Raw genomic sequence first — 21,595 nt, 5'->3', positions numbered from 1 at the left:
GAACAAATTATTGTGTGTTTTAAAACAAATTAAAATTGGAAGTTTGCATACACATTTTGTAAAAAGCTGTTTATATTAACAAATATTGTTAATTCTATTTTAGATACGCCAAATAAAGAACAACATCGTGATGACACATGGAAACTTTATTAGGAAAAGTTGTGTTTTATAATTTTGCAAACACACAATATCAGCGGGCAGCAGCAATGAATACTATTAAATCCAACTTGTGAAGATGATGAAATAAAGAATAAAAAAATTCGCATTAAACATCCGAACATTTTTCGAAATATAAATCACCGGAATTTTTTCCGATTTTCGGATAAAACCTTACGAAAATATTCAGATTTTTTTCCATATCTCCGATTTTTTACCGAATATCGGATCAAACATCCGATAATTTTCAGATTTTTTTCCGAATATCGGATCAAACATCCGATTATCTTCCGAATTTTCGAATGTTCCTTCCGAGTTTTTTCCGAAATTGTGCAGATAATCGAAAATTCCCTTAAAATTTCCCTTTTTTTCATTCGAGTTTTTTTGCGAATTCGTTCAGAATTCGGAAAGAAACTCTAATATTCCTTCCGATTTTTTTCCGATAAAACTTTCCGAATTCGTGGGCACCTTCACACAATTTTGTTCCGATTTCTGAACGAATTCGACATCAGAATCGCATACTTGTGCAGAGTTTCGTTCCGAATTCGGAAAAAAATCGGAAAAAATTGTTAGCTGGGTTGTGGTTTAATTCAGCTCATCAGGCATATCGGATGTGAATGGCTAGAAGACAAAGACTGTGTTTGACAAATTTCTATTTATACAAACATTATAACAAATTTGCAGATGTGAAGTATTTTTGAAGCCTTTTTCTTATCAAGTCAACACAGTGTCCTGTCTAGTTTTATTTTTCAAATTTTTGCCTGATCATTTAATATTAATTTTAATTAATTTCTCGTTGGAGTGGATCTGAATGATCGAAGATTTTTGTGCAAGTAAAAAAGAAATGCCGAAGATTCGAACCCACACAACCATCATATTAAGTGACCTGTTTCGCTGTTAGTTACACAGCTCATCAGACGTATCGCCTGTGGAGTGACTTATCCGGCAATGCTTCGAAACTCACAATTATACCGAAGTTAACGAAATACTGTAACTGTACAATATTGCAGAGACTAAGGGACTAAAGGCTTGCCATAGAACTTTGATTTTTCAAATGCAATTTTTTTGTAGTTAAGAGCTTTTTCCCATTCAACCTGCATGGCTTTCACGAAGTTGGCTTTCGGAAGTTATTAGTTTGGCTTGGAACGCAAACACATCGTGATTATATGTTTTTATATGTTCCAGAAACTTAGCTAGTAGCCCTCGTCCTTTCTAATGGTGTATTTTATCGACAAAAGACCAACTAAAGTTTTTTTATATTTTGATTTTTCAAAATTGTCTGGCTTAATCCCATTGTTGTTGTTTTAATATTTAAAACAACTAATTTATTAGTAGAGAAGGTTTGGCATTGTTCGCCAAGGGGTAAGGCAGGCTTACTTACTAATTAAAATTTGATACGTGAAAGCTTTTTTGTTCGCCCAAAATTTGTCATTTGTCAATTTGTTGACTGAATTTGATATAGAAGGATATCAATACCAATACGCTGACAAAATTCTTTGATGCACAAAAAAACCTTAACCCAAATTTTGACACACACCCCGTTTTTGTTAACCTTGAGCAATCCATATACGAGCAAATCCTGTCCCAAGGCAATCAAAGCATGATTCACATTCCCCCTCCCAAAAAATCCCAGCTTACAATTACACACACCTACTCACATCTACCACATCCAATGCACACAAATTGAAATCCTTTTACTCCTTTTTCTCTCGGCAATGACAGTAAGCAATATCGCTATTCTTTCAATTCCCCATTCGGTTGCGATATAACCATGGAATACATACATGAAATCCACAATCGCGTAATCACTTACGACGGGCATCAATGTCAGTCATCGGCTTAATGTTGAATGAAACTGCTGCTGCTGCAAAAGACAGCAGCACCATAAGATAGTGGTGCATAAGACAGAAAGGACAAAGGCAACATCATCATCCACACCACCACCAAAGTGTATTTATGTAGGTAGAGGATTTAAGGCAACCAACCAACTCATCATCATCCACATGCATTCATTTCTTCGTGGTAATGGTGTTCATGGTGGCATTTAAAATGAATTGTAAACCAAATACGTGTAGCAATGACGAGGCCACCGCTAGCATTGTTGCCACTACATGTCGTCACAATGTCAATTCTTTTCATAGTTCATTCTCCTTCTTCTTCTTGCTTTACTTATTTTCTATTAGCCTGATCTCGTTGCATTTTAAAAATTGCAATGCCAATTCCAGAAGAGATTATTTATGAAAGACTGATTTTAAAAGCAGATGAGAAGGAGGGTAAGTGTATTTTGAAAAGTAAATAAAAGAAACACCTTGAAATTGGTTTAGTGTTTTTTTGTAATTGCCTATTTTGACTCCAATGTGTAGCAAAATTCTGTGCACCCCTTTTTAGATGGAAACAACAGGAAGAAAAACGGCACCGCCTTCTTTGATCGTCTTAAGACTACTTAAGGATGATCTTTTAAAGCAGCTGCCGACTCCTTGCAGCTGGGTGCTGTTGTTGATGATATAAGGTTGGAAACGCAAACATTTAAAAAAGAGACCACACAAACTAACTCACTAATTGAGTATCAACATGTAGCAGCAAAGATATGGATGTCGTAGAAACAAAAATACGCAACAGTTCGCAAATAGTTATCACACGGCACAGTGGGATGAAAATATTCAATGTTAAATAGTCACGGACAAAAATCTCATTAACCGAAATTGCTTAAGGTCTCTGCCAGATCTGAAGTCTTTTATACCATCGGAGAGAGTATGTTAATGTCCTCAAGAAATCCCATGAAGCCCTTCAGGATGTTAAATTGTGATGATCCTCCATCCCAATGCCTCGGCATTACCATTACAGGTTTAACTTAACCGCGCGTAGAAGTTCTTTATTTGCCGATACGATTTGTACCGTACGAACGTTCTTTAGATTACGATTCTACAATGCGTTATTAAATGTACTTCATTTACGAGGGATGCTAGATAACTTTCTGGCATAGGCAACACTCCGTGTTACCAGAGCCATTTGGCATTTCCATTAGAAAGTTTGACATTTTTTTTTTTTGTAATGCGACCTTGTATTGTGTTGTTTACAGTGACTTGAAAAAATCACTTTGCAAAATAAATAGTGAACATTTTCGTCCGATCATTTCTCACAACTTTCAACGTGGATAATCACGGCAAAAGTGCATAGATCAAATTAAATCTTTGTATTTTGATAAGCATTAATTAAGTACTATCCTATAGCAGCATGGAAAACTGGTTTATTGAATTCAATCATGGCCGACACTCGCTAAAAAACTAAGGTCTTGTGGCTCGTACAAAAACGACCATTGCGCTAGAAAAAATGAAGCCGTAAGTGAACGAATAACGCAAGATAGCCATGTTATATATATTGTGGGGTAGAGGCATTCTTGGACATTTGATATTGCATGCACACCTGGCCGCAAAAATGGGCTTTTCTCGTTAGATCCAGAACAATTTGATAATCGCTCAAAAAAGTCTCTTGTTGATTGGTGCAAAGAAATTGTGAATAAATACGATCACGGTGCTGCAAAGGACGTGTATATAATCGTCACAGGCGAGGAACCTTGGATATACCCGAAACTAAACAGCAATTGACTGTGTGGGTCTTCGAAGGCGAGCCAAAACCAACGAAAGTTGTTTATGAAAGAAGTACTTCGAAGCAAATGGTCGCCTCTTTCTTCGGCAAAACTGACCATGGGGCTACTATACGGTTTGAGCAACGGAATTGATAAGTCACACGCCATACAGCCCTGACTTGGCACCCAGTAACTTTATTTGACTCCCGCACATCAAGAAAACATGCGTGGTCAGCGATTTTCTTCGCCAGAACTTGCTGTAAAAGCGCTCAAAACCCATTTTTTGGGGGTGTCTCAATCGGTGCTTCAACAACTGATTTAAGCGGATGAAAAAATGTATAAATCATCATTAAGAAAACAAAAAACTATTGTTGATGGTAAATATTCGCGTTTTCATTGTTTATCGAGCAACCCTCGCATTTTTACACGCCTACACATAACTTAGCACACAGCTTTACTACTAAGCACTCAGCTTTATTTTACATCGTAGTTCTTTTAATTCGCAATCTGATTTACAACTTACTTACCCACCTGCTATTCTCCTGTATATATACTCGTTCAAACGAAATTCAACCACATCCATTCGCAGATACACATACACACGTACTCGTATATGCAAACAGACGGATGAATTTAAACAGAAACTGCAACAGGGTACCTCCTCATATCATAAGTGGACCACCATCTGCTTGAGGAGATGGAGATTCTTCCGGTGCTGCAACACAAGGGCATTCTCTCGGATGTTACCACGAAAGTTGTATTAGAGATAGGACCATCCCCTCCCCCCTCGAAATAATCTTCATGATTTAGAGAGAGAGAGAGAGGTCATAGGTTATAAAAGAGGACCCCTAGATCAACAAACTAATCCGTCAGATACATCCGATATCGAATGTTCGTACGTTCGAAGCGAAACCTGACTGAAATTCATATGAATTTGTTGACGTGTTCACTGACCGATTTGTCGGATAAAAATCTGATATTTTTACGAATTTTCTTACAGAATTCAGTCCAAATTCAGAATAGTGGACCATCAGCTTGGGGATATGGTGATTCTTCCGGTGCGGCTAGATATTTGTATGCTCTCGTTGCTCAGGTGTTACCACAAAATTTGTTCTAATCACTCTATTGTGGATAGAACCACCCCTCCCCCCTCGGCATTTCAGGAGGGGTCCTACGTCTCAAGAGAGAACCAATAGATCAGCAAACCAATCTGTCAGAAAAATCCCAAATCGAATGTTCGTACGTTAAGACCGAACTCTGAATGAAATTCATATGAAGTTGTTGACGTGTTCTCTGACCGAATTGTCGGAAGAAACGCGGATGTTTATTACCAATTTTCTTATAGAATTCAGTCCGAATTCGGAATAAAGCCTTATGAAATTCTGAAGTTTTTGCCAACTTTTCGAACAGAATTCTGAAGTAATCCCAAACTTATTTCTTTCTTCCGATCCGAAAGTCGGAAGAAACATTCGTTTTCATGTTCGGTCCGAACTTTGACTGAATTTCATACGGAGTTGTTGGCGTGTTCTTTGATCGAAATTTCGGATGAATATCGAAAGTTTTTTAAGACTTTTCTTACAGAATTAGGTGTAATTTCGGAAACCAAGTCTTATGAAATTCTGAAGTTTTTGCCAACTCTTCGAGCAGAATTCGGAGGTAAATTCTTATGAAACTTTAAAGTGATGCCACTCTTCAGTGGAAGATACAATCCTTAAGACAAATTGGACAAAATTCCGACTTTGAGCAGACACGTCAGACGTCCGACATTTACACACAAATACAATCACAGATGCCATAAACATCTTTCGTGTGAGCAGCTGAAAAACGTCAGCTGCCACGACACCACAGTAGTTTTGGCTCAACTACGTTCGGGATGGTGCAACCGTCTAAATTCCTATAAACTAAAGAATGATGACGCCATGCATAAGGTCTGTCCAGCATGCGGTACAGGAAAAAATTCCGACTTTGTGCGGTAGGGTTGATTCACACCGATGCAGTCTCAGATGCCATAAACTATTGTATGAATGCGGTCCTATAAGAAATCGAGTTTGTGGGGCATAGACGTGACAGAGAGCAAACAAAAAGGAAATACTCCTTATATTTATAGGTGTATCATTAGTTATCTCTTTGGAACAATATTAATGGTAAAATATCTATAGAGTAAATTAGTAATAGCAAACATCTTAAACGACGATGCGCCAAAATCTTGAAAGTACCAATAAATCAGATATGCAACTGTTCAAGAGAATTTATATATATGCGGTCAAAAACCAATTCTTCTTGACTAATTTTCCAAAGGCTTCTTTCATATCAAAGGTTGCTGTCCGACTCTATTTTTTAGGTCAACGATATGGGTTCGAAGGGCGTGTGGATCATAGAATAAATCCGTCGATAAAGGATTTTTTAAAGTTGACATTTTGTGTACAAGGTTGACTATTGCACCACGGTGGCACCAAGGATATAGTGGGGTACTTATATGAACATACACACCATAGTTATTACTGACTTCCAATCCTGATATACACGATTTGCCACTTATACATTATACAGTTTTTAATATTACATACAATAATTTTGGAGAAAAGAATATAGACTTGAACAGCAAGGAAATGGCTTCAAAAAGTTCAGAATTATGTGAGGTTATACATACTTCGAATTGCAGAAAAAAACAATAATTATCGAGAGGACCAAAATGTATAAACTTCCCACAACATCTCGGAAGATATAAAGGAGACTTCTCTCATCAACGAATGCACGTTGATTCATTTTGGTTCAATGGTATGGGACCTGCTTTTTTATCGCCGAGTCCGAAAAGCGTGTCTTATGGCTGAAATAATCCGGAATTACACTGAGGGGATTGGCCAAGGTCGAAAATCTTGATGTTCTGGTTGGGAATTGAACAGCAGACATTCTGAGAGTAGGCGGACGTGCTTATCACTCCACCATATGAGCTACAAAGGCATTAAAAGAACGACTCAACGCACAGAGAAAGAAGTCTTCGCTTAATAGAATTTCTATATGCCCTTGCAGGATGTATGTTGAACTAGGAATTTGATGTACTTCTGATGTCTTTGATCCTGAGCTTACTAGAAGGATTTATTTCGTATTGATGCAGAGTTCTAATGTATTAACAATAACGAACACGACAGGTGGTTACCTTGCTGATGATATATTCGAAACCATCGACATCTGAAATTTACCAGCCGCAAGCTTTATTAAAACAAATTATGATGATCGGACTTTTTGTTTTTTCCTCAGTAAGGTGCTTGCTATATCATTTCGGAGAAAAGATTCGTTCCCTCATGTGGTTGACCTTAAGACCAACTTACTTCTTTGTCATCTACGATAGATTCAAGTCCTTTTATTTTTCTGCCAGCTGTGGGTGAATCCTTCAGTTTAACCAGTTACGCGTTCTTGGTCGTCATACTTTCTTGGCGTCCATGTCTTCGTAAGTTTGCATTATTCTGGAGACCTTACAGATACTTAAATATTTCGGCTAAAGTATGCACATAATCTTTTCCTTTTCATATATCTCTGACAATATTAATAAATTTTAAGTATAGATGGCATAACATGTTGCTCTTTTTGTATCTTTCCACGCCGAATTTCAAGAAGTTACACCATATTTCGCACCAATATTAATATATATAATTCCCGCGGACATCTACGAAGAGACATGGAGATACTTCCCTCTCTCTCTCTCCTTTGTTCAAATATTACAGCCCGCTTATATATTTTTAGTAATAGGCATAGTGCACAATTTTCAAAAATAGCTATTGGTCACTCATAACCCATTTTTTATACATAGATTTTGAAACACTGTGCCGCTAGAATGACGCAAAGCAATTCACCAACAACAATCGATACACAAATGAAACATTCAAGTTCCACACAACTACTGACAATACAGCAACAGTTCATTCCCACCAGCTCCATTTTTTTCTGTTATATCCTCCATTGATTGCATTGAATTGTTATGCATGAATGTATACAATGACCTTGTTTGCACACCAATATCAATGTACACAGAGACAATAATATGATAAGGATATTACCACTACAACAACAGCAACGAAACTAAATAAAGGAGACTACCTTGCAAATGCAAATTACGAAATACGATTGGCAGTCAGTTTTGTCAAACACACTGAGATTCTGCAGGGGTAATGATTTGTACACACAACAAGGACACCACCATTCTGGCAAGGACAATATGAATATCTTCTGTGTTGTGTGAATTTAAGCAATATAGTATTAAAACACACTTTACTTTTTGGTGTTTTGATTTTCTTAGTTCTCCCTGATGTCCTTCACATTTCAACATCAACAGAAGCAGCAAAATCTCCACAGTGCTAATGAAGTCTAATATCAACAATTGTCGAAGGGACATACCAAAAAGTCAAGGACATTTTATGTGTATGTGTGAGAGAGAAAGAGCCAGAGACAATGAAATGTAAATTGTATCTGTTGTGCCTGATAATGAAATCTCTTTATTATTCTTAGGGTAATCATCATTGTCATCATCTTCAGCATCAACATCCGCAATGAAAATAGTTATGTTGATAATGATGCTGATTGCTGATGATTAATAAGGAAATATATGTTCCCTTCGTTTTTGTTTCTGAAATGTTTCTTTGTTGTCGTCATAATTTATTCTTAGACATTATTTTCTTTGTTATTACGCACTATTTATTGTTGTTGGTAGATTCTCTCGTCTTTGTTTCTTTTTCTTGTTGCGTAGTAGTTTTTGTGAATATTTGTTTTTGGCAAAAAAAGGGGGATTATTTGTTTTTGATAAGCATGTGATTTTTCCTATGTTATTTGTAAGAAATCTTAGAAGGGATGATTTCCATTTTTAACGGCAAACAAGAGTTGCAAAGAACTGTACTTTCGATTATAAGGTCCTTGCACTAATAGGAAAAAAGGAATTAAATAGATGATCAAATTGGGTGAAAGAAACTTTATAAGATGCCTCTCAAGCTGGGCGCTAATAAGAAAACAATTGAAGTTGAATGGGAGACAATGAGGATGGTTTATATTTTGCTTATCAAGCGGGTCTTCAAAGTCGACTGGAGACCAGTCTTTATAGAAGGTCTGTAGAAAATCTCTATAGAAGTCTCCAGTGAAGTCGTTATAGGCTACTACATTAATGTGCCTTTATCCGAAATGCCTCCGGTCCCGACCATTACGGATAATCGAGATTCGACTCCGGGTTCTTCCGAATTTAAGTATTACCATAGAGATTTCGTGGGGCCCAACGCTTTGGATGATTTCACGTTTCGGATGACGTCTGAAACATCGCTCATCGTAAATTCATATACGACGTACCACACTCCTCTTCGCGCTATCACTCTCGGGGTGCTCTATAAATTGCCGTTTAAATTAACACGCGAGAGTGATTTAACCATTGCCCACAATTTACTCAATCCTGCGCCACTGTTGCATTGCTTCAGGTAGTCTAGCCAACTTTTCTTCTTATATCCGCATACTCGTCTGCTTACTTCCCTAATTCATCACCCTTATTTGCTAGGCCCGTGGCATCAGCTGGGTCGGGTCTGATTTCGGTTATTCGACCAACAGGTATATAGCGAGCGACTGCACCTGTGATAAAGTCCAGAAAAAATTTATTAGCTACCTTATGATCTGAGGGACTGAACAACTCTCTGAAGCGTAGAATTCTCTGAGCACTTGTTAGTCAACGTTCCCATAGTTCAGAAAAGCACGTCGGTCAGAGGTTATGAACTCGCGGCGCGTTTTCGGTTCACGCCATACTCTTCTGATCATTGAAATCCCCAAGCACCAGACGGTTATTGCCTTCCAGAAGCAAATGTCAGATGTATAATGCAGGGCACAGCTATTCATCGGCTGTATGTAAATATTAACCAACTCTACCACGGCAGCCCCACGCTTTACTGCTCTAGAAGTTAGGTCAGTTTTGGACATACATAAAAAGCCAAGTTCACCACATCAGCTTCCCTCCGCAAAACGTTGTAACCAACGCAATATTGCAAGCTCCAGTTTCCTGGATCACTGCGACCATGAAGTTTCTATTTTTTTCCTAATAGGACGTGAAGACGACCTTCTACGAAATTTACATGTTATCCATAAATCTCGACAAATCACTTCAACACCTTATTATCATCTGAAATTCACAATAATCCATGCTTATCCAATATTATTCCCATGCTAAGCTTAAAACTTGGCATTAATGTACTTCTTTGGAATGGATACCTACGAACGAACACATGCATACCCCTACAGCATGTTTTTGCCATTAACTTCAACTACTTTCCACTACATTCCACTCATTTACTCAATCACTTTCACAACACTCAACACCCAGTTGGCGGGTGTATTTTCCGAGTACTTTTTTCCTGTCTTCGAATGTGCAAATAAGTGCTACAGACAATTTTAAGTTTGCCTAAGGGAATTAACGGTAGTGGAAAAGGAGGAGAAGGTAAAGAAGAGATGATTCCAGAGGGTGGCAATACCAGCCGGAGTGAGTAACAACTATGCGATGTAAAGTAACGACGTACAGCCGTACGAAACATAGAATAACATTGACAGCTTAATTTGATTTATTTCCCATTTCGTTTCATTATGTTGTACGTTGTACGAAAGCGAGAGATCTCTTGTTTTTGTTGTTTGATGTGAATGAGATGTGAGTATGTGTTTTTGGAGTGCGATGATTTTTTTGGTACACTAAGAAAATTTATAAAATTGAATACATAAAAACAACTATTGGTTGGAAACGTTAGATCAACGAAGAGTTTATAATTTAAGTTTGTAATGTTGCAGGAAACTGGGTATTGAATTGGGTTAAACTGTTGCATTGTGCATTAAATAGCCGCGTTCGATTCCCTGGCCCAGCCAACATCACATTTTGAACGGTGGCAAGAAATATCCCTTAGGGTAATGTAGGCGGCATATGTATTTCAGCAATTTAAAGGTTCCCAACAAAGGTTTCTTATTATTCTTCTAAGTCCTGTGATCACAAGATTGAGGGACATTTCACCTTCTTAAACTATACACAAAACACTTTTCTTTAAATGTCAATATTTTCTCTCAGTGTAATTATGTTTATTCGTTAACATGTATATTGCGTAGCCTGTAAGTGCTTCCACTCCCTGATTTATTCTCTTGGTGTTGCACAGATTCATCAACTACTTAGTTATCTGTTCGCTGCCAGCCTCCCATGCCAACCAATCAAGCAACCAGCAACTCAGTCAGATTGACAGATGTAAGAGTTAATGAAATTTATGACTTATCCATGTTTATGTCCCTTGCATGAACATACTGCCTGCGTGTGTGTGTTCGAGCGACAGTGAAAGTGTTGACATATTTAAGGACTGTTGCGTGTAGAAAATAACAAGCCCTTGCCTGTAGTGAAAGTTTTCGAATTTCGACAAGAGTTACGAAACTCTATAAAATTGATCTTTTTATTGACTAGATTTATAAAATGTATAATGCCGGTATTACAACACGTATACGTTGCGTCGTTACGTATACGCACCGCTATTTTTCGCACAGTGTGGTTCGGTGATTTATTTTTTAAGTTTCGTCCTTATCTTGGACACTCGTGACTTTCCTCCGATAATGCTGTCAACACATATATTCTATATATGTATATATATTTCCTTTATTTATAAAAAGTTACAGAGTTTAAATAAACTTGTAAATTATATAAAAGTTCACGAGGAACATAGGGCGTCTACAAATTATCTCCATCTTTGTCGATCATTAGCTAGAATGTTTGTTTGGTTCCTGGGAAGATTGCAAGAGAGACATTCCTTCTTCACAACACGGATCCATGTATTTCGATGCCTGCCAGGATTTCGATGGCCTTGTGGGTTCCAATCTAGAGCTTGTCTTGAGATTTCACTAGAGGGTTTCCTCAAAATGTGTCCAATCCATGTCCATTTGCGTCTGCGGATTTCATGTTCTATTGGATTGCACTTCGCCATCACGTAAAGTTGCTCATTTGTTACCCAGTTGGGCCAAAAAATTCGCAGGATTTGTTTCAGGCATCTATTGTAAAAGGCTTGAATCTTCCTAAGAGACACCTGTGTTGTACTCCAGGTACTGCAACCATACAAAATGACAGATTTTACACAGCTATTGAAAATGTTCAGCTTTGTTTTTGTTGATATGTTGTTTGCTCTCCAGATTTTGTGTAGAGAGTGGAAAGCTGTCCGGGCTTTGTTGATTCTGTCGGTAATATCGGCATTTGAACCTCCGTCTTTGCAGATTGTGCTTCCTAGGTAAGAGAAGCGGTCGACATCTTCGATGAGCTGCCCATGGAGCAATAACTGAGCTGTGTTATTAGAACCGATCCGCATTAGTTTGGTTTTCTTCGCACTTATCTTCAGGCCAACATAATTCGCAATAGCTGACAGTCGCTCTAACTTTTGTTCGATATCGGAGAAGCGATGTGCAAAAAGGCAGATGTCGTCAGCGTAGTCGACGTCATGGAGAAAGTCGTTTACGGACCAACGTATTCCCAGTGGAGCCTCGATGTTGGTTTGTTGGAGTACACAATCCAGTAGTAGGAGAAACAGTGTGGGCGAAAGGACACATCCTTGCTTCACCCCTGAGTGTAGTTCGAAGGGCAGGCTTTCTTCGCCTTTAAAACGTACTCTGGATTTCGCATCTGTATATAATTCGCGAATGAGGCTTATAATTTTATCTGGGATTCCCTTGGAGCTCAGTGCATCCCATAGTGCTGGTCTGGATACTGTGTCGAAAGCTCGATCAAAGTCCACAAAAAGAAGGTATAAACTGCTGTTAAATTCGATAGACTGCTCGATGATTGTGCGTACTGTGTTGATGTGGTAAGTACAAGATTTCCCTGGTCTGAAGCCTGCTTGCTCTTGCCTTAGTATGTTATCCAAGGCAGGGGAAATGCGTTGTAGAATTATCGACGCAAGGATTTTATTAACCGCATTTAATAAGGTGATGCCTCTCCAATTACTGCATAGTCTGAGATCTCCCTTTTTTGGCATTGTTACGACTACTCCCTCCTTCCAGCAACTTGGAATAGTCTCATGCTCCCAGATACTTTTAATTATCGGCGTGAGAGCTTCTGCGATGGGTTCACCACGGTATTTCAGTAATTCTGCAGGTATGCCATCTGGGCCCGGGGCTTTAGAGTTCTTCAGTTTGGATAATGTTTGAAGTACTTCTGCATAATTAGGTGTGGCAGTGGAGATTTCTCTTCTAGGCATGCGCTTATTTTCATTCCAGACGTAACCCTGCGCATCGGTGGAGACTGCGACAGAGCTCGGTGCGGAGAAGAAATCACGCCAGCGTAGCAGTTGCTCCTTTGTGTTGGTGAGATCATTGCCATTTCCATCTTTGAGTATGTTTGTGGTACGTGGTTGTTTGCCGCTCAGCTGTTTAATAGCAGCATATACATCTTTTATATTGTCCATTGATGATGCGATTTCTGGTGATTTTGCGATGCCACTATAATAAGCTTCTCTATCTCTCCTTGCCATATATGTAACTTTGGCGGCCGACTGGCGGTATAAGGTTCGGGCATTTATTTTATCAGTAGCAGATTTACTACGGTTGATCTTGTTTTTAAGCCTTCTGCGGTTCGCGATTTCTCGGAGGGTTTCGTCAGATAACCATGGCTTGTGGCTGCGCTTATGGGTGCCGAGTATTTGGTTCGCACTTTGGCAGCACGCATCTTGTATATTTGACCAAGAGTGTTCTCTGCGAGGGGAATTTAAGTATTGTGCTACTGCATTTTTGTATTGCTCAGCTATTTGTGGATTTTGCAGTTTCCTTATGTTGTATCTGGGTTTTTTCTTGGTGGTGTGGATGGCGGCTGGACGTAGTTTGAAACTGCCTACAAGAAGATGGTGATCGCTATCAATATCAGCAGCACGGCGTGTTTTTACGTCCAGCAAACAACCAAGGAAAAGTTTGCTCACAATTATGTGGTCGATCTGGTTGCGTGTGCGGTTGTCAGGAGACTCCCATGTGTATTTGTGTATATCTTTATGTGGGAACTTAGTTCCGCCGATGAATAGATGGTGTCTGCCACATAGGTCTATTAGCCTGTCTCCATTGTCGTTTCTGGTTGGTCCAAGACCGTGGTTGCCCATTACATTTTTGAGGTTGCAGTTGTTATTACGAACTTTCGCGTTGAAGTCGCCAATAAGAATTTTTATGTCACCTCCAGGGATAGATGACAAAGTGTTCTCAAGTTGGTCGTAGAACATTCTTTTGTTTTCCTCATCATCAGGGTCGGTGGGAGCATAGACCTGTAGCACAGTGAAGTTTCGGAATTTTGTTCGAAACCGGGCAGAAATTAGGCGGTCAGAAATCGCGACATGTTGAATAAGAGCTTTTCTGGCATTTGGAGATAGTAGTAGTCCCACGCCGTTAATTCGAAGATTATTATGCCCCGAGTGCAGGAATTGGTGACCCGAGGCCATATTTGTGACGTCGCTCTTCAACCATCTCACCTCGCTCAGGCCTAGGATGTCAATGTTGTAATTTGTCATCTCATTTCGTACTTGATTTAGTCTGGATGTTTCGGAAAGAGTACGAACGTTCCATGTTCCAATCATTATCCGTTGTTTAAAGCCATAAGTCGTCGTCGTATGGGGGGATCTTCTAATTTCATTTGTTGACGTTTCACTGATAGAGTATTTTTTACGAGATTGGGTTATCAACCCAAAGCCAACCTACTTGGGATGATGGCGAGGGACCATGTATGAGGTCGATCTTTCAGAGGACAGATGTACGTAATCCTCCTACTTCCCAAGACGCTCAGTCTTCTGAAGCCATTTGGGATTGATCGACTTTCCCTCCTCCTTTATCCGGGCTTGGGACCGGCTAGAATGCGTGAAGCACCTAAATTGATAATTTCTCACTATATTTTTTCCAGCAAAGGAATTACGTGACCCACTATTTTTGCTTTGATGTTTTTATTGTTTTGTTTTTATATCCCCATCCTTTAATCCATTTCAGATAATTATTGTCAACAGCATTCATAAGGCTGACTATATTATTCAGTAGTATTTCCCCTCAAGGAAGTAACCGAACAAAATTTTGTTTCGACTCGTTAAGAGAAGCAGGTCAAAAGTATAGTGGTAACGTATACATCTATAGAAATAAGGCAGCATTGCTCATTTGAAATGATTTCAATTGTGATTACAAAAAGGGTTTATTCAATTTGAGAGAAAAATTTCTATCAACTAATGTATTATAGAAAATACAAAAAAATATCCATCGTATACGTGTTGCCGTAATGTATACGCTTATATGCTCCAACTAGATTATTTTGAACATTTATGTAAATATTTAAATGAAATTATCTCTAATTTCATTTTCTTATTTAAAATTGATGTTCTCTTGTACTATAACGGAATACTGTTAAGTATTTTCACCAAATCATACATTAGTCAGTCATAAGCAGCTGTGAACTCTACACCGATATTATCTTTATTATCTTTACCATTTTGTCATGCTTGAGGCCAAGAAATGTTCTTATAGCCTATAATAGGATTTAGTGGTGCTTAAATAAAGCATTTTAACTTCTTTATGGTTTTAGTCAAATGCGATAGCAATTTTAATACCACTTTACTTAATGCTTTGAACAATTGGAAATATGAAAACAAGCAGCAACTAGTTATGGCAGACATGACAAGGTAGTATAGTAAGACGGTTTATTCTAAGAATACATGTTGGCCCAAGTATTTCGTAAGTTTAGCAGTGATTTTCTACAAACGAGTGGAGCTAATATATGCACTCTATTTAAAGACAAACTATTTGCATGATTCTACTTCCAGAAAAAGTAGAATGCATCTCCATATGGGATGTTAAAAACACAAACTTTGTAAAACAAAAGGCCTTTGTGAATATGAGACGGAAAAATGTATCCTGATCCATAATTTATCTAAGTCTCAAGACTTAAATTAGATAAATCCTATACAGAACAATTGCATTTTTATCTTAATTTACTACATAACGTATACGGGTTTTAGCCACTGTATTTGCAAAAAATTTTTTTGTTTTTTTATTTTTTGTTTAATCGCACTTTAAAGGTTTTGTCAAAAAGCATCAAAAAATTTAAGCTTTCCTTAATAGCAAACTCGTATATTATCAATTAACTGAGATGAATTATTGAATAAAAATAATTCTTCAACAATAAATTCGTTTAATTGATTAAGAACTTAATTAACACAGCATATAACTTCGGCGGAGAATATCAGCATACAAAAACCAGGGGAATTTATGTATTTCTGTGGCGACAATGGGCAACAATACCAAATTTTCTGTACATACAAATAAATTAGTTTTTTCTAATATTAAAATAACAATAAAATGGGCTTAATCTAGACTATTTTGAAAAAAATGGAACACTATCCCAATAAAAAAGCCACAAATATTTCAAATTAATTATAATATACTTGGCTTCCATTTCTGTATATTTTAGCCATGTAGAGTTTCTCCATCAGTTGCGTCGACATGCCTTACAGTCTCAGCGATAAGAAAGAGGTCTAATATTATTGAACTCATTTTTTCTGATTTCAATATATTTATGTTATTAAAGTTTGATTTAGATTCACAATCCAAAGACGCGAGTAGAAAAAATACGTCTTTATTCTTATCTAATCCAAAGTGCATCAATGGGTACTGTATACGTAGGTAGTGTGTATACGTGTTGTCACAATGTATACGCCTACACCTTCTTTGTGACATTCGGGAATATATCTTCCGTTTAATAAATCCGTTGTTATTGTAACAGTACAGAAACCTGCGTAGGGTCATAGGTTTGATGCTGGGTTGGTAGCCGCTGACCGAAACGCTATGGTTTCGGGTCCATCCGGTACGAAGTCAAATGAAATCATTGGATCCCCAGTCAGGGTTGTACGCCGTATGACCCATCAATTCCACGTTTTGTCCGGTCAAACAGGTGCTGGTTTTAATCGATGTGTGCGAGCTCCCATTGTCATGATGCAGAATGATACGTCTTATTTTGATCGTTTTTCGAATTTCTCAGGAGACTTCAGGCAAACAAATTGTAGTGTACCACTCAGAATTACCCTCCTACATTTCTCAAGCTGTACAGTCGGCACAGGGTCAGTTTTGCCAAAGAAGCAGGCGACTATTTGATTTGAAGTGCTTCTTACGTGAACAACTTTCGTTGAATTTGGCTCGCTTTCGAATACCTAAACCACCATTTTTGCGGCCAGGTGTTTATGCAATATCAAATATTAGTTTGTGTAAGAAATGCCCAATAATGCCTCTATCTCACGGTATTTAACATGGCGATCTCGCATTATCCGTTCATCACGGCATATTTTTTCTGACACAACGACCTTTTTTGGGCGACCCTCACAACCTTCGTTTTCTGGCGAGTGCCGACCACGGTTGAATTCATTTTTCAAGTCACTGTAAACAACACATAACATGGTCGTACGACAAACTGTCCTGAGTAAGTCTAGGCTAAAAACTTCAAACTTTCCAAAAAAATATTTCAAATGGCTCCTGGCAATACGCGTTGTTGCTTAGGCTAGCTTTCGTGCAGCCCTCGTACGCCTGCTACTTAATACTGGGCATCTTCCCTTAAAATGGACTAGTGTTTCGGTTTCTACTAAGTTGCACATGGAGCAGCAGAGATGTAAAACCCCTGCTCTGTTTTTGTGAGAGTTTAACCAGAATAAATCGCCTTGCAGATGAGAACAGATGAGATTTGGCTTTGGCTGCAGTTTGCCTAACAACAAAATGTGCCAACCTTAAGATTAAGGTGTTTATATACTCTATTTTCACTTATGCGAGCGTTTTGTATCATGGCATTTTGAGCAATATATTGCATTTGTATCAGCAAGTTTTTTCTAGCATCCACCTAGTTCCTTCTAGTCAACATATTGTCATTATGGTCGGCGTTTTATGCTAAAAGTTGTGCAAAAATAAATCCTTAAACCAGCTTTGACTTTGAAGGTCAAACAAAACTTTTGTCACATATTGTGTACGTAGGGAATATTTATCTGAGGATAACAGAATATATCTTGAGATCATATTTAGCAAACAGAAAACTTATTAGGGTCTTCTAAGTAAAATAAAAGACTTCTAGAGGTCTTAGACGGTCGAAAGTATACCTGTTGAAGTTTTCAATAGGACAACAAAAAAGTTCGTGCGGTCTTATGATAACAGTAGGCCTCTTGAGGTTTTCGTATGACAAGAGAAAGCCTTTCGAGATCTTCTTAGGACAATAGAAAACCTCTCGATATCTTCTAAGAAGAAAAAATGCCTCTTCATATTGTTGTAAAGATATTAAGGAATATTTTATCACCTAGTTGGTACAGGTTGACGTATAAGTGTTGTCATAACTTATACGCGCATGTAACCTACTACTGCTAACACCACTTACATTTTTCGAACTTTCTTTTTAGTAACTCTAGTGTAGGGTGACCTAGAATAGAACGGCAAAAATGTGAATGTATTTTAGAAAACGCAAGTATTGCAAATATTTTAGTAAATTGGTAGGCCGAACAAGCTGTGAAATAATCAAAACATTTGAGGTGCTCAGCGCCAAACCGGCCTAAGGAGCGTGTTCAACAAATTCAAACGGACTAGAAAGACCTATCCGGAAATAAATACTAAAAACTCCCTATTGCATTGTATAACACTAGGATATTCTACCTGCTAAAACAATGCAATATGGAGTTTTTAGTTTTCATTTCAAAAGGTTCCGTCTAAATCTATATAGTCAGTTTGATTTTTTTGTCGTATGTGTATAAATTACCGAAAACGGCGCCAACGTGTGTTGCGTGGACAAGTCGGCTCTAATGACAGAAAATGCCTGCTACTGTGGTTTTCAGCCAACGTACCCCATATCCCGATTTTTTTAACCGTATAAATAGTATGAAAGTCGTCATTAATTTGTGAGCATCCCAAGATGGCTTCTAACTTCCTTTGGTGGTTTAATTTGAGATCTACGGATATGAACAATGGGAAAGATTATGCAGAGCTATGGTAGACAAATGTCAAACATTTTTCCATGATTATATATCCGGCCGAAATGTCTTTTTTCGGGAAGGCAACCGCAAAATATAATCAGATTAAGGGGAGCAATCCCAAAATATAGCGAAGAATATCGGTACGTTACTTGATGCGCAGTGTAATATTCAGCCACGATATTGTCTGTGTAATTTCCTCAGTGTAATGTTGGCAACTTTTCCTGATTATTTCAGCAATGTAAAACTACTCTTAAAGCGGTGTCTTTAAACATATGCTTCGGATCGGCGATAAACAGTAGGCCTATATCATTGGGCTAATATGAATCGAATTGATATTAGAGAAGTCTCCCTTGTCCCTTCTGGGAAGGTTGTGGAACAATTATATACTAGTTAATTTTGTATATAAATTCGAGGAGAACAAGCCTTACATAAGAAAATGCCTAACATTTGAAATTTATATATCCGAAATATAACCTTTTCAGATACATAACAACATCTGAAAGGCTTTCCTGAAAACCATCATTTATACATAAAGTTTAATTCAAATAAAAATTGTCTACAAGTTGGTCCTTGTTAAAATTCTCACAATATACACGATCCCTTCTATCATCACAAATCCCATTCAGTAGGTGGAATTTTTGCTGGAATCTGGAAGCGCACTTTCATATGGCTTTGTGTTCCTTCCTCTATATCGTTCAGGATGTTCATGGCAACTGTGCATGTATCAATGTATTTGTCATATACGACTCCATAATAATACCCACAGCAGAAACAAGACAACAATTTTTTTATCTTTCTAAATCAACATTCCACATTTTTTCAAAAATATTCCATTTCATTGAATAATTTTCTGCTGCTAAACAAATGGGCCATAATTTGTAATGCAATATTAAAAACAGCAAAAAAACAACGTAAATTAAAAACAAAATAATTCTAACAATATTCACAATTGTAGCCTCTGAATATTCATACACATATTACGAATATCATTAGCAAAACAAAATAGAACAACAACGACCAGCGGAGACCGAACACAAATGCATGAAATTCATTTAATAAACATTTAGAAGGCAACAAAAACCGAATAACAAATCGTTACACTTCATTAGCCAGAAATATAACCAAAAAAAACTAAAATACAACACAACCGCACATTATTGTCGTCATCATTCCCACCATCATCATCAACATCGACATTAGCCTCAACAGCAGGTCTGTTGTCTGCCTGACGGCATGCCTGCTTAGATTATTAACACACAATTTATATGGTCACCCAATTTTGTAGGCGTTCGTGTTTGGTCGGTCGGCTGGTCCGTCTGTCGTCATTTGGCAAATACTACTTTGGGGAAGTTATAGTCCCATTTTGATGCCGGACACATAGTAGGGCTATGTTTGTTTATTGCCTTGTTAATATGTAGCTGTGCTTTGGATTTACAATATGTTACTTATCTTTCCCTACGTCCCTCCCTCCCTATGTTTGGGTGGATGGATATGAGTCATATTTAATGTTCACACATTTGTTGCAACAATTATAAACAAATTCTAAATGTAGAGCTGCTGTTGTTACATGGAACATATTTTCGTTGGGCATAATTATTATTATTATTTATAGACACACACATAATTTGTTGTAATAATAATTTGACACTTGTTGTTGTTGTTTGGAGCAAAGTGGTCATTAGCTTGAAGTTGTTTTTTGTATAGCTCTGCGGATCATTAAGGGTCACATATGTTCTTGTTTATTAGTATTTGAGCAGAATTATTTTAAAATTTTGTATAACAAATAAAATTTGACCAATGGTTATAATGTTGGGTAAATACTTTTTATATGTGAATTATTTTATATAGAAATTGTTTAGTTATGATATTTTAATACAAATTTGCGTATAAAAATTAAAAACAAAAAAAAAAATAACTTGAAAGAAGCGAGCGAGAAGTCACTGTATTCCTGTCAATCCTTGGTTTTTGATTGAGAAAATACTCTTAAACAAATCCTAACAAACCCCTGAAATTATATGAATGTAACATTTATGATTAAATTTTATATCGCATATTTCAATTTTTCATCAAAAGTCGAAAATTACAAAATGACGATTTTTTTTTTTTTTTTTTTGAATTGCCAAATGAGTCTTCGTAAGCATGGAATGCAGATAACAGACAATACTATAACAAAATGCAAAGTACATCAATTTTTGCAACCATTTTTTGGGGCGTTTAAATAAAGTTCAGCCTGTTAATTTTGGCCCACTTTTTATACTAACAGTCTTATGCCTTTAAAACGACCAAAAATATGCCACGTCAGACATTCAAGTTCCAAGATATTCTATATCGGTCCACTCCTTCTGGCATCTCCCCCCACAAAAGTTTAACATGCTCCCTTAAGTGTTCTTGGAGGGCTGTTCGAGGATTGTTCTGAAATCACTGAAGTTAGTTATTGTGCTGCTGATTACGATATATTTTTTGTCGTGTGCAAGTCCATTCTCCCTGAGAAAATGGAACAGAAAACTCTAACAACCCTGTAACCTTAAACTAAAATGACTAATTAGAACTATATCTGTCGAATTGAGTTTCCGGTATGTCCTAAACGGTGCTGTTATGTACTGGTGTCTTGCATTGACGATTATAATTTTTTGGCTAGATGTCGATTTTGCTGGCATTCTGGCTTCTCGCGTGGCTATCGCTCGCCGGTGGGGGTGGTTCTTGGCAGCATCAGCTTAAAGTGCAGTACTACAAAAATAAAAAAGAGGGACATTCGGAGCCCAAATGTATCTGTAAGAAAAGGATTAACAGATGACAGATGTTACGTCGACAAAAGCCCTCCCACTGGAACTGAAGTCCCACCGTAGCACAGTGGATCCACTTGTATAGAGAAAGT

The 21,595-nt window shown here is 37.6% G+C and overlaps 1 protein-coding gene and 1 long non-coding RNA gene across 6 annotated transcripts in view; both read left to right on the top strand.

Moving 5' to 3' along the window:
* Positions 1–21,595, top strand: part of Hers (Histone gene-specific Epigenetic Repressor in late S phase) — a 573,059-nt gene that overhangs the window by 380,417 nt on the left and 171,047 nt on the right. The window lies entirely within an intron of this gene.
* Positions 7,536–21,568, top strand: LOC141397318 (uncharacterized). The gene is made up of 3 exons (XR_012411369.1): positions 7,536–11,366; positions 14,595–16,983; positions 17,447–21,568. It is a non-coding gene; the product is annotated as an uncharacterized lncRNA (long non-coding RNA).

This window comes from Musca autumnalis, unplaced genomic scaffold (assembly GCF_047663935.1).
Source record: "Musca autumnalis isolate F117 unplaced genomic scaffold, ASM4766393v1 scaffold_3, whole genome shotgun sequence".
Lineage (NCBI taxonomy): Eukaryota > Metazoa > Arthropoda > Insecta > Diptera > Muscidae > Musca > Musca autumnalis.
The sequence above is the reverse complement of the archived record's forward strand: the minus strand, read 5'-3'. Positions and strand labels throughout refer to the sequence as shown.